Raw genomic sequence first — 14,223 nt, forward strand, 5'->3', positions numbered from 1 at the left:
GGTCTGTCTTAACTGATCTTTGTTTTCTCAGGTTTTCTGTGGCCCTGCAGGCAGAGAGATAGAGATTATAGTTAATTACCAGATCAACCTTGTTTGCCATTTTAGTTTTGTGTTGCAGAGAGCATATGCCTGCAGGATACCCAGCTATTTCATACAAGTCTGTAAGAAGGCAAATTCTTTCCATAATTGGAAACTGCTGCTTTTGGTTGGTTGATTTTTTTTTTCTCATAATTTTGGCTTGAATTTACTCAAAGTCCTTGCATTCTCCTGTGAAAACAAAGAGATGCTGTATGACCATCTCTGTCACTATTTGCTGTTATCACTCAAGCAGAGGAGTTAACCAAGATAATTACTTTTTTTTTTTTGTATGTTAGGAATAAAACTGAAGGTGAACATATCTGCTTAATTTTCACTTGCTGCTTTGATTAATTAAGAGGGATGATGGTGGCACATAATGAAATCACTTCAGGCAATGGCTGTGAAATCAGTGACACATCTGACATTTGGTGGAGGAAAAAGTCTGAAGAGTTAGCAATCTGAACTGGTGCCCTGGGAACTTTCCAACAGTTTGACTCATCTGTCTGTTCCATCAGGCATTTGTGTGACTCTTCTGCCTAAATATCTCTGGGAAGTGCAAAGGAACATAGGTTGTAACAAGATGCAAAAAGATGCTCAGCCAAGAAGAGATCTAATTAAAAACTCATTCTAAATATGTCAGCAGTTTCTTGAATTGCTATCAATCCTTTTTTTATTGTGGCTGTCAAATGAGATTTGTCAGTGAAGGCAGGGCAACATATAATTCAACAACATACATTTCTTAGACTGGAGTAAACTGATAAAGAGAACTCAAATACATTTTCCTCTAGTGTATGTAGATGTATTGAAAAATATTGTTACTCCGAGTAATACAGTTAGTCCTATTTAGTCAAACTAAATAAGAATATGGTTGATTTAATTAAATCTCTCAGCTCTCATAAAAGCACTGGCTCTGGAGCTTTGTATTGAGGCAGGAGAGTGATTAGAATAACTTAGAATTGCTATCACCTTACTATGAAGTAAAGTATTTTTAGTGTAGATGGCTTTGGCTGTACAGTGGGGATTGTTTACATAAATACTTGTTACTTTGCTGTCATTAATAATGCAGACCAGGTTCTGTTCAGCAAGGGGTGTTTTGGTGAGAGCTTGATTGAAAGTTGATTATAGATTTTGTTTTGATTGAATGTTTACATATTTTTGGGTCACAATATTAGTCCTTGGGGAGTTGGGGGGTGAGAAGCAATTTGGAGGATCAGTGTTTCAACACTATATACTAAATCTGAAAGTCAAGATTGTAGGAAAAAATATACCTTTCCAGATCAACTCATATAGTTGGAAAGTAAAACAAATGGTTTTGGGCACACAGTTAATTTCTGTTCTTAGGAGACTGATAAGATTGTTTATTCTCAAGTGATACTCCTGTTGAATCCAGCATGTGCTGGGTATTATATCCATAGACAGAGCTAATGTGGTGCTATTTATCCAGAGCCTGCTTCATCCAAATGTTAAGCTAACAGTACATGAAATTTATTTTTAATAACTGATTTTATGCAACACTATAAAGTATTAACCTTTTAATTTTGCTGTTACCAAGTAGATCCAAATGTAAAGAGTGTGCAGAGATCCATGTTTCAAATGCCAGTGATACTTGATTCAAAGGTAGATCTTGTTCCTGTAGTGGGAGGAAATCTGAATGCTCAGCCCACTGGCTCTAAAGGTCAGGAGTTAATGTCAATGCTCAGTATATTTAAAATATTTGCAAGCACCTTCCCAGGCTTTAAGTGGTAGTAACTGAGAGGTGGACATTAACATATAGTAACTGGCACTACATCTGAAAAATCTGATGTTGTCTCATTATCTTACTGAGTCTTCATGGTAAAATATACACCTAAGGATCCTGCAGTGGTTTGGAGCAGGAAAGAGAGAGAAAGAAGAGAAAAAGGGGATTCTGGAAACTGGTGCTGTAAAAACATGCTACAGAACAGCAGAGAACATACATATCCCCCTCCCTGTGTATTCTTTAATTAAATAGCCTGAATTCCAGATGAGATGAGCAGATTGAAAGCTGTAACTTTTTCAGTTTGGTATTTTAAGACACTTCTCTTACTCAGCAGTAGGGAGCTGTACCCCAAAATACAGCCCAGGTACTTCACAGGTGACACACATTAATGGAATGGAATAATCTACAATGATAGATTGGTACTGAACAAAACTGCAGATAATTAATCCATAGACACACCTTTGCTAACCATCAGTGTTTCTTTGAAGGGGCGAAGAGTTAAGGTTCAGAATTCCTATAACCTAAGAACTAGCAACATTACGAGGATGCTTTTCTGATAGGTAAGATGTACCTTTGCAGAATTTATTTATTCTGTAAGATCCCATCTCATTGCATGGTAAATGATTTGGTTGGATAGCTGATAATCTAGCTTTTCCTTGTGTGGGAGAGCAATTATATATAAGCATACAGCAGTAGTGGTATTTTTTAATGTATTATGGGTATAAAATCTGTTTTCTGAAGCCTCAGTAGAAATCCTTCCTATACTTTATTAGGCAATTTGTATTGCTGGGAAGGAAGAAGAAAAACTTGAGGGCTTAGGGGAAATAAAGCTTTATCACATCTTTGTATTACTCTTCAAATGAAGCCCTGAAGAACCGTTAGTTTTTCAGGGCAAGCAGGATCTTTGAGCTGAGCATTGATTAAAGCTGCTTCCTGCTAAAGCACTACTGTCTCAACTTCCAATTTGCTTTTTGTACTGAAGAGCCAGAGCAGTTGGCACATTCAAACCTACATCTGGAAAAACTTGTATTGAAATGATTTCCCAAAAGCTATGCTGGAAGCTACCCCTGCAGCTGCTCTTCTAATGCAGAATGGTCAGTTAAAATCAACAGCCCGTGCTAGGGAGACTTCTGGCCTCACTTTTTCTATCCTGATGCAGACAACTTTTGTGGCTTGGTTTTAGCTTTTAAAGTTCTTCTTGTCAGATGTTTCTACTCAGCATCAGATTAGTTGCTGCAAAGGAACAGTTTGCTCACCTAATACTGAGATTTTTTCTCCAAAAATTGGTCAATAAATTTCTTCTAATTAGACCAAGACCAACACGTTACTGAGTAGAAGAACAGAATTTTCCTGCACAAGGAAAAGATCAGCTTCTGAGCAAAGTAGTGTGGAAAAAAAATAAAAATTGTTCTTTAGTGTTTTGTTGGTTTTTTTTTAAATGAAGTGAGCCTGAAGTGAGCCATAATATCTCTTAGACTGCTAGAGATGCTTTTGAAATCAAGTAAAAGACTTCATAAAATGAAACAAGCTACTTTTTTTGTCTAGGAAATCTTTGTAACAAGTGATTGTTCCTTTGAATACTGAGCTTACCCAAGAGGGGAGGTCTAGCTGGCTCATTTCTTGCTTTCTTGTAAGGAAAAAAAAAAAGTAAATAATTGTATTAATTCCTTAAAGGTAAATGTAACACACCCCAGTTTGTCTTTAATAACTAAGTACATCTTATTTTGCACCATGGTTCAATTAAGACTAAATACCATAGCCATGGGTTAAGCTGGTGTTATAAAATCTAAATTGGAGATGTGCTGTTTATTTTATGTGACACCAAATATGGTTTTGCTTACTTACTGTTAAAAATAGATTAACCTCATTTTAAGCATGGGAATTAATTTTATCTCTGTACATTAACACTAGGGGAAAACAGATATATAAAACTTGTTTTGGTAGCATTCCTGAGTGGATAGATTTCTGTGTCAGAACATAAGGTAAAACGTGGTGTTCTGTAATACATGTATTAATTTCCCCTTTTCTGGAAACTTAAAAAGCTAATTATTAATATAATTCCACTGAGTTGCTAAATTAAAATAAAATTGCTTAATGTAAAGCAGTTGCTGGTAGGCCATTCAATACACTGATGGCTTCTGATCCCTCTCATGCTGGCACAAATACCTTTCAGCTTGGGATGTTATTCAGGAGTGTGGGGACTGAAGAATTAGCAATTATATGAACATGGTGTGATTTGCAAAGAATGGCTGATGGTTGGGCTCTGATCCCACATCGTTAAATAGTAAGCTAAACATGAACTTCATGCAAGAGAAGATCAAACCCATAGCAATGCAACCTGGTGACTCCCTTCTGGGACCTATTTTAAGAAGCGTAAGTCTGAAAATACTGTTTTTGGAAAACAAGCAATGACAACCCCTCTTCTTTTGTCTTGAAGCAGAGCAAGTATTTTGTGATATAAATAAAACACTTCCTGCTGGGAAGAGCAGAAGGGAGGAACCTCCCATCCTCAGTGCCTGTGAACCACCAGCCAAATTCCCAAGGGCGCAGGAGGGCTCTGACAGATGGGCTGTCACTTGAGGAAGTTATTGCCCCCAGTTATCTGCCAACAATTAGCTAGCACTGCATCAAGGACAACAGAAGGAGACATGTACAAGTTCTTCAGCTTCTGCAGTTCACAGCCATGAGTGTCAGGTTAGACTAAAACAGGTAATGATTCTATTTAAACCACACAGCTGGCCATGACCCAAGCAAGTGAACTGTCTTCCATGCTGCTCCAGCAGGAACCTGGCATCTCAGTCCTGTACACTGGTGTTCTGCCTGCTTGTTGCCACAATGCCATGACTCACAGCAGGGCAAAGTAGGGAAGTCAGCAGCAGCATCTCATGGTGGAGAAGAGTATCTGCCTCCTACTACAGCAAAAGTTTCAGAAGTGATGACAAATGAGTTAGATACAGGTTAATATTAGATGGCAGAGCTGCAAAGTGTAACTTTTTCCATGAGTTATAGAGTGCAGGTGCCAGCATCAGATTCTCCAGCAGAATCAGTCAGCAGCAACTACAAATATGGGATTTGTTTTCACTGCTTGCTTCTGCACTTCCCTTGTTCTGTGGAGGATTTGCATGAGCCAAGTTCCTGTTACCGAAATGAAGAGCCCTGGTTCATTACAAAGACTCAGCCAGAGTCAGATCTGCCAGGGTATAAATTGCCCATCTGAAAAGCATTTCATAACACTGCCAGCCCTTAACTTAATGGTTGTACCTGCTTAGGTTTCATGTGTGCTGTATTTGTGTGCCCTTTTACCCATCCTGTGCCCCTCTGTCTTCGTTACTTCTGGGCTAAAATCCCTGCATGTCACTGTTGGAATTCCTGGCCCTTCTTCCAGCAGCACAGTTGCTTTTTTGTGAGTGTAACAGTGAGCAAAACATTTAAGAACTGGTGGTCAGAGAAGTGAGGAAAACACATGAACTCTTACACAATCTAATTAACTTCAATTTTTGTTATGAATCAAGATGAAAATAAATCCTACTTATTACAAACCACAAATCTCTGTATGTGGCCTAATCTTAAAATGCTCTTAGTTAAGACAGGACATGAGTACCTAAAATGGATGTGCAAGATAACAGCAGGGGTGGCCAGCTGAACTGCTTCATTTTAACACACGGGAGCCATTAAAAAAAAATAATAAGCAAAATTTACTTTCTGGGATTTAAGCAAGATAGGTAATAGTTTCCTGTGCTTCTGCCAACTTGCTTTTGCAAACTGCTTTAGCCAAAGTCTGTTGAATAGAGTGGAGATCTTGCCATTGTCTTCCATGAGTTTAAGTTTGGTACTGTAATTATTACCCTTAACTGTCATCCAAATGTATTTGTCAGAGCTTTTGTCTGTAAGGCCTGTTGATTCCCGGTGCTAATACTTGCAAAATACAGAATGTGGAAAAGTGCAGCTAAGGTTTCTATCAATAACAATGAAAGAAGCAAATTGAGGCTAACAGTTGTGAAAATTTTCCACTGGGCAAGTACAGTGAAAATCTGCACAATGTAGATTCCAAAGCACCAAGGTTTAGCAAACTAGTCCTGAGGCACTGCAAACACCCTTCCTAACAGTCATAACCTGGTGTCAGCACTAGCTAAGCAATTTAACTAATTTGGTGGGAGGAAGACAACCAGATTATTACCTGTATTTCTCTTCGTCTTCCCTTTCTTCATTGCTGAGTAGAAAATTATAGTATTCTATGGAAAGACTAGCAAAAAAATACTCCTTAGATACTGCCATGGGTGAGCTCCCTTAACAAGCAAAAATGAGCATGTTGTTGTAATGACCTTGGTGGGGTTTGTTTTGAGGCTGTAAGAAACAGACAGGAACAAGACTGAATTTAAAACATTATATTCTATATTACCTTCAGCTTCCTTCAAAGACTTCTGGAAGTATCTTGCAGCCACCTAAACAAAAGCTAAATGCAGTTCCTTGAATTCTATAAAAATGCATCCATTATTAATTATATAAAATACCACATTTCATCTTTATTATTTTTATTTATTAAGATAACACATTTTTAATGCTAAAATAGTTTTTTTTCCCCAATCATTTTTCAACAAACTTGTAGTAAAAACAAACAAGCTAATTACAATAATCTGATTTCTAATTTTACTTTGAATTGTTTGAATTTTACTGAATTTTAGTTGAATTGTAAAATTATACTTGAATTATTAATTCAAATGTTGTTTTCAACCAGATTTGCTAGGAATCTGAATGTAACATCTTGTAGATCTTTATTACAGTGAAAAATAAATGATTTGCTGGTGTTCAGTATATATTACCTATTTCAATGGAAAAAAAACCCCTCAGGTTTAGCTTTTAATAATAAATCTATAGAACAGTAAGAGGAAAAATTTACTAATTACTTATTGAAGAATTTCTGAGTGTTGAATTATTTCATTAGTTCAAGGTGATAATGCAGAATTCTTTATTTTTACTAGAATTTTTTTGTCATGCTTCTTGAAAATGAGCTCAGGATAAAGAACACAGAGTTACTGATTTCTTAATCTTGGGTAAAAGAATCAATGAAATAAATTCTTCAGGTTTTCACTGTCCCATGAAAGATCATGCTTCAGAATTTTTCCTTTCTGCTGTGCTGTCCCTGCACCCTCAAAATTGTGGCCTATGTTATGTTTTCTCTGGTATGATAAATGCTTTCAGCACACTTTGAACAAGCTTTGTATTTGCTTCCAGGGGAGGTTTAGGGCAGCAGTTGGTAATGACTGATCTTGGACACTTTGACAGGTATGTGTAACTTTTGCACTTTGTTTGCAAAACAGGCCTGAGGGAGTTAGATGTCTAAATTAAATTCAGTTGGACTGATTAGGACAATGACCAGCTGAACGAAAATCCTCGTGATAGACAATAGGTCTGTGCAAAAATAACACTTAGTAATGCAAAAAATGTACAACTATTTCTTTTTTTTCAGCAGCATGGCATTATAATTGATTTATGAATGCCAATATAGGACTGGAAGACTGGGATAATATTTTAAGTGAACTTGCAAAAATCAATACACTGAAAGTGAAGCTGCTGTAGTGTCAGAAACACTGAGCTGTTTAGATTTGGAGATGATATAAGCACTTCCTATGAAAATACTATACATTTGTTGAATTAAATATATATAATGTATTTTATTAAGTGACAAGCAAATAATTTATAGCTGGTTCTTTCATGAAAAAGAATTTGTTTTTCTTGCTTGACTTTCAATGGTAGGGATTAAATGTTGAAAACCAATGACATTCAGCATGATCCATTTTAAACCTCTGATCATTGCCTCAAAGGAGTGTATTATACAAGGCATTTCTGGACAGGTGTGAACAAGAATTTGGGTTCTATTCCCATATCCTTCCTTGCTTTTAATGAGCATTCTTAACAAAATCACATGAGTATTCTGAATCCCAGTTTAATCATCTTTCAAATGAATTTAAAAAACGCCCACAGGCTTAATGAGGCATAGTAGTATTAAGAAAATATTTTGAGATCATATAAGAGGTGCCATAAAATTGTGATACCATCATTTATACCATAAATTGTAATGTGTTTTGCATAGCATAAAGGATGATGTATACAAGCATGAAATACAAATTGGGAAAGTTTACAGCAGTTAGAAATTATTCCAGAATAACTGAGAACATGGCCCAAATCAGCTGTTGAAATTTAGTACAATTAGCCTGGTACTGAACTGTGACAATTGCAACATGGGGAAGAAGAGCAGAGTTAGAGATGCCTCTGTGCCTGGTGCCTGAGGTGTTGTGCAGACTCTGTATTCAGATGCTCTTTAAAGAGCACAGTCTGGAAGGGGCTCAAGCATTGAAAAGCAAAGAGGGAAACAATTCCAAACAAGGCTGCCTGAGTGCAGCTCTGTTGTTGGTATCACCCTTTGAAGGTTTACACTGAAGTGCTCTTTGTCTTACGAGCTACTTCAGATTCATATCATTTATGGAAAGAGCTATAAACAAAAGGCAAATGTCTTGGATGCTTTTCAGTGCTGAGAAGTGTTATTTTAAAAGTCTGACACCAGCTGACACTGGCCACCCTGGTAAGGCCAGTCTGCCTCAGGTTATCATCCTTTTGCAGGCCAGCATAGTTGAAAAGAGCTACAAGATTGTTATTTGTTGACTTCCCCTCTCCACATCAGCTGTGCATCTAGAAGAGTTGTAAGGAGAAACGGACCAAAACGTTTCTGAGAGAGCTGTTTCTGCAGCCATCTGAACCAGTATGAGCAGTTACCCAATACAGCCTGTGAAACTTGGAACTGGGAGAAAATGTACTTGTATTCTAAAGGCTTAGGGAAGATGATAATTGGTGGCCTCTGTCTTTGGAGTATTAGGATGTCTAATTAAAATAGTCGTCGTTAAAAGATGAGAACCTTGGTAAGTGACCTCAGAATGGTCATCTCTGCCCTTCTTGAGTGCAGATAGAAAGCCACCACAAGCACATACAAGCATTAAAACTTCTTTTGAAATTAACTGAAATTTAGGATGGGTGAAACTGCCATTCTACCTAAATGTGCACTATCAATTTCAGTGCAATTCAATTAACTTTCAAAAGTCCTGAATATTCTGAGAGCTGATTTATCTGTGTGATCCCCTCTCATCAGCAATGTTAATTAAGGAAGTCAGGACATTCTTTTTAATATCATCTACAGCTGGCTGTCTTGGAATTAACAATAAAAGTCTTTGCAAGAAGTTCTCACCTCTGGGAACGATTGTCCATGGAACTTCTGTGCTTCAGGATGTAGTCCAAAACATTTTTAATTTTTTTCACTCTCTTTCTTCAGTCAGCCTCACAAGAGAAGGATGATCTGGCTGTAGAAATTTTCTGGCTGCACTAAGACTAGTGGCTTTCTTACCCTTTTAAGGAAGTTCTCTCTGTCATCTCTCAGATTTGTAAATAGCTCCAGGAAATTAAAGCACTTAAAAATCTCAAGTGGACAATTTACATGTACAGTTGCTGTTTGCTGGGAAAAGAGCTGCCCAGTAACCTGTGGCTAGAATTTATATGGTATTGCAGTCACCAAATATTGCCAACCTTATCAGCTGCACTGGTGAGTGCCATTTAAAAATGTGTGTCACTGTCCCTGCCCTGGAGATTCAGTGAAGCTATACAGTCCCATCAGTGATACAGCTCCAACCCAAGGTTTATTTGATAGTCTGCAACAGAAAATTGGGTGTGAGAAAAGCTGTTCCACTGACTTCAAGCTTGGGGCTGAAATAAGTCTATAGTCTCCTGATGGAATCAAAACTCTTCTCTGCTGCAGTGCTCAGCAAAAAAATAAGAATGTTGCTGTGTTTCTTCCTAAGTTATTGAAGCAAGAAGGCAAAATGCCTAATAATCCAAATGCTAAGTCAAAATAAGAAAGCAAATACACAGAAAAGCACAAGGCAAACAATATGGTTTGTTGGCTAAAATACTGGTAGAATTCATGTAAACTTAGATATGATAGTTTGTTTTTCTGAGTATATTTCTACTTCTGTAATTTCACTGGAATTAATAACCAAGTCTTTTGAAGGCAACATCTTCATTGAGGGATGGGAAAGAAGAGAAGTCCAAGGGATCTGAAAACAGTGGGGAACAGGGCTCAGTGTTATGAACTAAATGCTAGAAGTTTGCTTATGTCCATCATGTGGGCTGGGAAAGTCAAATAGTGCTGGAAAGGGTTTTTATTTCCCTTCCATTTATTTTCCCTTTACAAACTTGCCATCCACAAATCTTTCATGGTCTTCCTGTCTCTGGTCACTTGAAACAGCCTTTTAAAATATACATGAAACTACTTTGCCAGCAGCACTTTTATAAACCAAGGAAATACTAAACATGAATCATGATGTGGAAATCTTCTCCCCACACATGGCATTTACTGACCTGCTTCAACTGGAGAGCTAGTGCATGGAGGAAGGTTAAAGGATAGGGGCCCATCTTTATCTTGAGCATCACAAAGTCCTCTCCCCCTGCTGGATGGAGGAAGAGGCAAGGAAGATTAAGAGTAAGGAAAAGTTGGAGGTTGTATTAAAATTTGTTTAGTAAATGGAGAAGTGGAAGAAGCGAGGAAGCCATTGCACAGGTTATTAATGAATGTGAAAAGCATCATAAACAAACAAGCTAAGTGAGTAAAGCCTCTCTGGTAACCACAACAGTGGCTGGGATATCTGCATGGGGGGGCCTCACAGATTGATTTTATCAACTGTCCAGACCTGCCAAGTGTCATTTCCTTACAGTGGTGGAAGTAACAACTAGGGGTGCAGAGTGAGAAACTTGTTCAACAGTCAAAACATTATTGTGTTGTCAGTATTGTCTTGGTCACAATTCTAAAACAGCACATTTTGAGCTGCTATATAGAAAAATAACTCTTAGCCAGCCTGAGAACACCTTCCAAATCTGCCAGATTCTAAAGTACTTTTAAACTAGTATACAAACTGTGTACAAATACTTTTCTTCCAATATTGAAACTAAACTGTTTAACAGTGCCCAAGAATGCTGCATTACAATTCCCAACAAAGACTGGAAAATAAAACCATCTTCTTGAAGAAGGGGAAGGAATGCTCTAATGTATCTTAACATGGAGCCACAATAATAAAATTTAACAGAGCACCATGCAACAGAAGCTCACAGCTAGTTCTCTGCAAGATGCTGCTTCTGACTGAATAGGGCAGCCTATCATGGCATAACTCCCATCCCTACTGAACAAGGAAATTCCTCTTTTCATGCTATAACTTCTAAGGTTTTTGGACTCCTTCTATCAGGTATTGATCAAACTCAAACACTTTATGACAGCAGCAGAGGTCAGAACACCAAGACTCATCAAAGCACTTATGTTGTGATGCTTTTATCTACTTAACTTTGCTCATTTCACATTTAGCTCTTATTTTTCAATGTTCCTGTTGTGCATTGATCCTTGACTTCATCTTCCAGCAAGGAGAAGTATCTTTAGTAGTTGTTTCATGTTGTTTCAGTACAGTCCTTTCCCTAAGGAACTGAAGGAAAAGGATTGGATGTTTTTCAAACACAAGGGCTTTGCCATTCACCCTGTATTGCTTTGAAAATCATGTGAAGAGGTCAGGGAACACCTGCAAATGAAAGAAGGGAAAAATTATGTGCTTAACTGACAGAGTTTTCCCTGCATCATGGATGGCCAAGTCATTGAGAGCTGAGCCCCCTCTTCAGCAAAATAAAACTTATCCTGTCATCAACCCATACAAACTTGACACATGCTGTTAAATGCTGTACCCCATAAATCTTCCATGGAAGTGTGCTTCTCCATTTCATAATATCCCAACACATTATCAGCTTCCTCTCTTTTTTCCACTTACTGAAGGGTATATTAAGACTATTTAGACTGATTTTTAAAAAAAACATAAAATAGAACCCAAACTGTGGTGTATTTATTGACCTGTTTTCCAAATCCATACTAATCTCTTTCTCATCTCTCTGGCTATCTCAAGCTAGAATAAGGAAATGCACACAAATTAAAAAAAAAAAAAAAAAAAAAAAAAAAAAAAAAAAGACAAAAAGATAGCTGTTTGGGTGTAATGGATATAGGCAAGACAACAAAATCCAAACCAAAACAGGTTTCATCTAAGCTATATGCATTTTTTCACACACAAAGGAGCTGTACTCCTTTGTAATCTGTTTTGGTAGGCCTAGGTCTAGAGTCCCTCAGTAGAGGATTGCTGGCTAAGTATATCAATCTGTATTTAAAAAACTTGAACTCGCTGAGCACGACTTCAGTGCTAAAAGCACTAGGTCACTAAAAAGGTTTAATAGACCTAATTACTTGATTGTCCCAGAATTATGGGGTATTAATCCCTGGAAAAGAGTCTAAGACACATGACTCTTTTTTTCTATGCCACTAGTAAAAAAATGAAAAATAGTTTCAGTGTGAGGGTCTAGTTAAGTCAGCTGAAGTTCCTCCGAGTCTCCATTTCTGATTTTGAATGGAGGCTAAATTAGCTCCTTTTGTCAGAATGTGTTAACTTGCTCCAGACATACAGTCCAGAATAGCTCCCTAGAAGCAGAGCTGGTGCCAGACACAATGACATATTTTCCAGAACACTCCTTATATCAAGGAAAATAGGAGTTGATAGCTTGTATGATGCCATGGTTTTATAATCTGGGAAGGTCTTTATCAATGTTGTATTGTAAATGTGACAAAACCAGGAAGGAGGCAAGGACTCCAAGTACAGATGCTAAGCAATCACTGCAGGGCTGTTAATTCACAACTACTTAAGAGCCTCCTCAAGCCCTTTTATTATTATTATTATTATTATTGAGTTTTCTTACCTGTTTTGGCTCAAATTTTAACAGACTTCTTGGTAACAAAGTGCTCAGGAATTCACATGAACAATTTCTGAGGGGATACACAGTGCATAACAAGAAATCAAGTATCTTTGGCTCTTCTGTTTTGCTCTTGAAAACTAGCAGTTCCACATTTAGGTCTCCCCAACACGCAGGACCTCTAGGCATATATTGAAGCTATTCCTAGTGTGCCCAATGAAGAGAAAGGTCAGACCCAGCAGTAACCAGAGGAATGGTTTATGTGAAAAGGAGAAACCCTGCAAGCTCTCCAACAGCAGATCTCCTGCTGGTCTCAGAAGCAGAAGATTTCTATATCTGACTTCACTATAACAGGCTCCACAATATGCTTGCATAAATCAAAGAGCTGTGTATACACCACGCTTCCCCCCTTCACTATTTATATTCACTTGAAAAGAAATACAGCTCACCACCTGGCTTGTTTCTATCACAATGTAACAGGCTGCAGAGTTAGGACCCTTCTGAAATGAATGGCAGGATAAAATTACAAAAATGGTCACTCTTACACAACAAGGGTATTTGGCACCTCACTTGGAACTTTTCCATAAGAAGTGCAAACATCTCATAAATATATGGAAATATGTTATTTCAAGCATGTGTATTATGTGTAACTAAAAATCAAGTGCAGCACACTTCCATTTCAAGCTTACATGTACTAAAATTATAGAACTGTGGATGTGAGTATAAGAATTTAATAATTTATCAAACTTTTAAAGTAAGTTCATAGGAACAACGGAGCTTTACTGACCACAAGGATTCTCTCTCCAAAATATTACTTTGCTCTGACACATGGAAGAGGATGGGACTTCTCCCTCAGAAAAACAAATGGCTAAGAGAGGAGAAAGAAAATTATATTAGTCAGCAACAGTCATATCAGATTAAAGACTTGGTTTCTGAAAGTAGGAACAGCTTCAGAATAAGCTTAAGCCCTCTGTTCTCAGGTGAATGAATAACAACTTTTGCTCTGATTAGATCAAATGAATCGTTAGAAATATTCAGGACAATTATTGTAAACTCAGCAAATCTGTGGGTTGAAGGGAAGTTGAAGATGAAGATGAAGAGAAAGCAGATCTTAAGCTAGGCAGAAAGACAGAGAAATACCCACCACAGCCTCAATGGCAGCAGAGGGCAGTAGTAAAAAAATAATATTATTGAGGTCATATAAAAATAGACCAAAGAACATTTCATGCCATTTGTAGCTTCAAACTAAGAAACATCCATGTGCTGCCTAAATGTGTTATTTAAGTCTTACTACTTTTCTGGTTTAAAGTGAAGCAAGACTTGATATAATATTCTAAGTCACTTTAACCAAATTCAGTCAACTTTAATGAGTTTCATGAAGTAAATTCCAAAAAACAAAGTTTTATTCACTAATGTGTTTGTGACATACAGCAATGTTGATAGAATTGAAATCCTTTTGAAAGCCTTGATTGTCTTGTCAGTGGGAAGTGACACAAAGTGCCTCCATCTCAGCTACGTGCACATTTAGCACTAGTCCTTAAAGGACTAGTAGGTGAACAAGCCCTGGAGAGCTGTGGTGACCACCTCTGTGGTGA

Source organism: Apus apus, chromosome 10, assembly GCF_020740795.1.
Source record: "Apus apus isolate bApuApu2 chromosome 10, bApuApu2.pri.cur, whole genome shotgun sequence".
In the NCBI taxonomy this organism is placed as follows: domain Eukaryota; kingdom Metazoa; phylum Chordata; class Aves; order Apodiformes; family Apodidae; genus Apus; species Apus apus.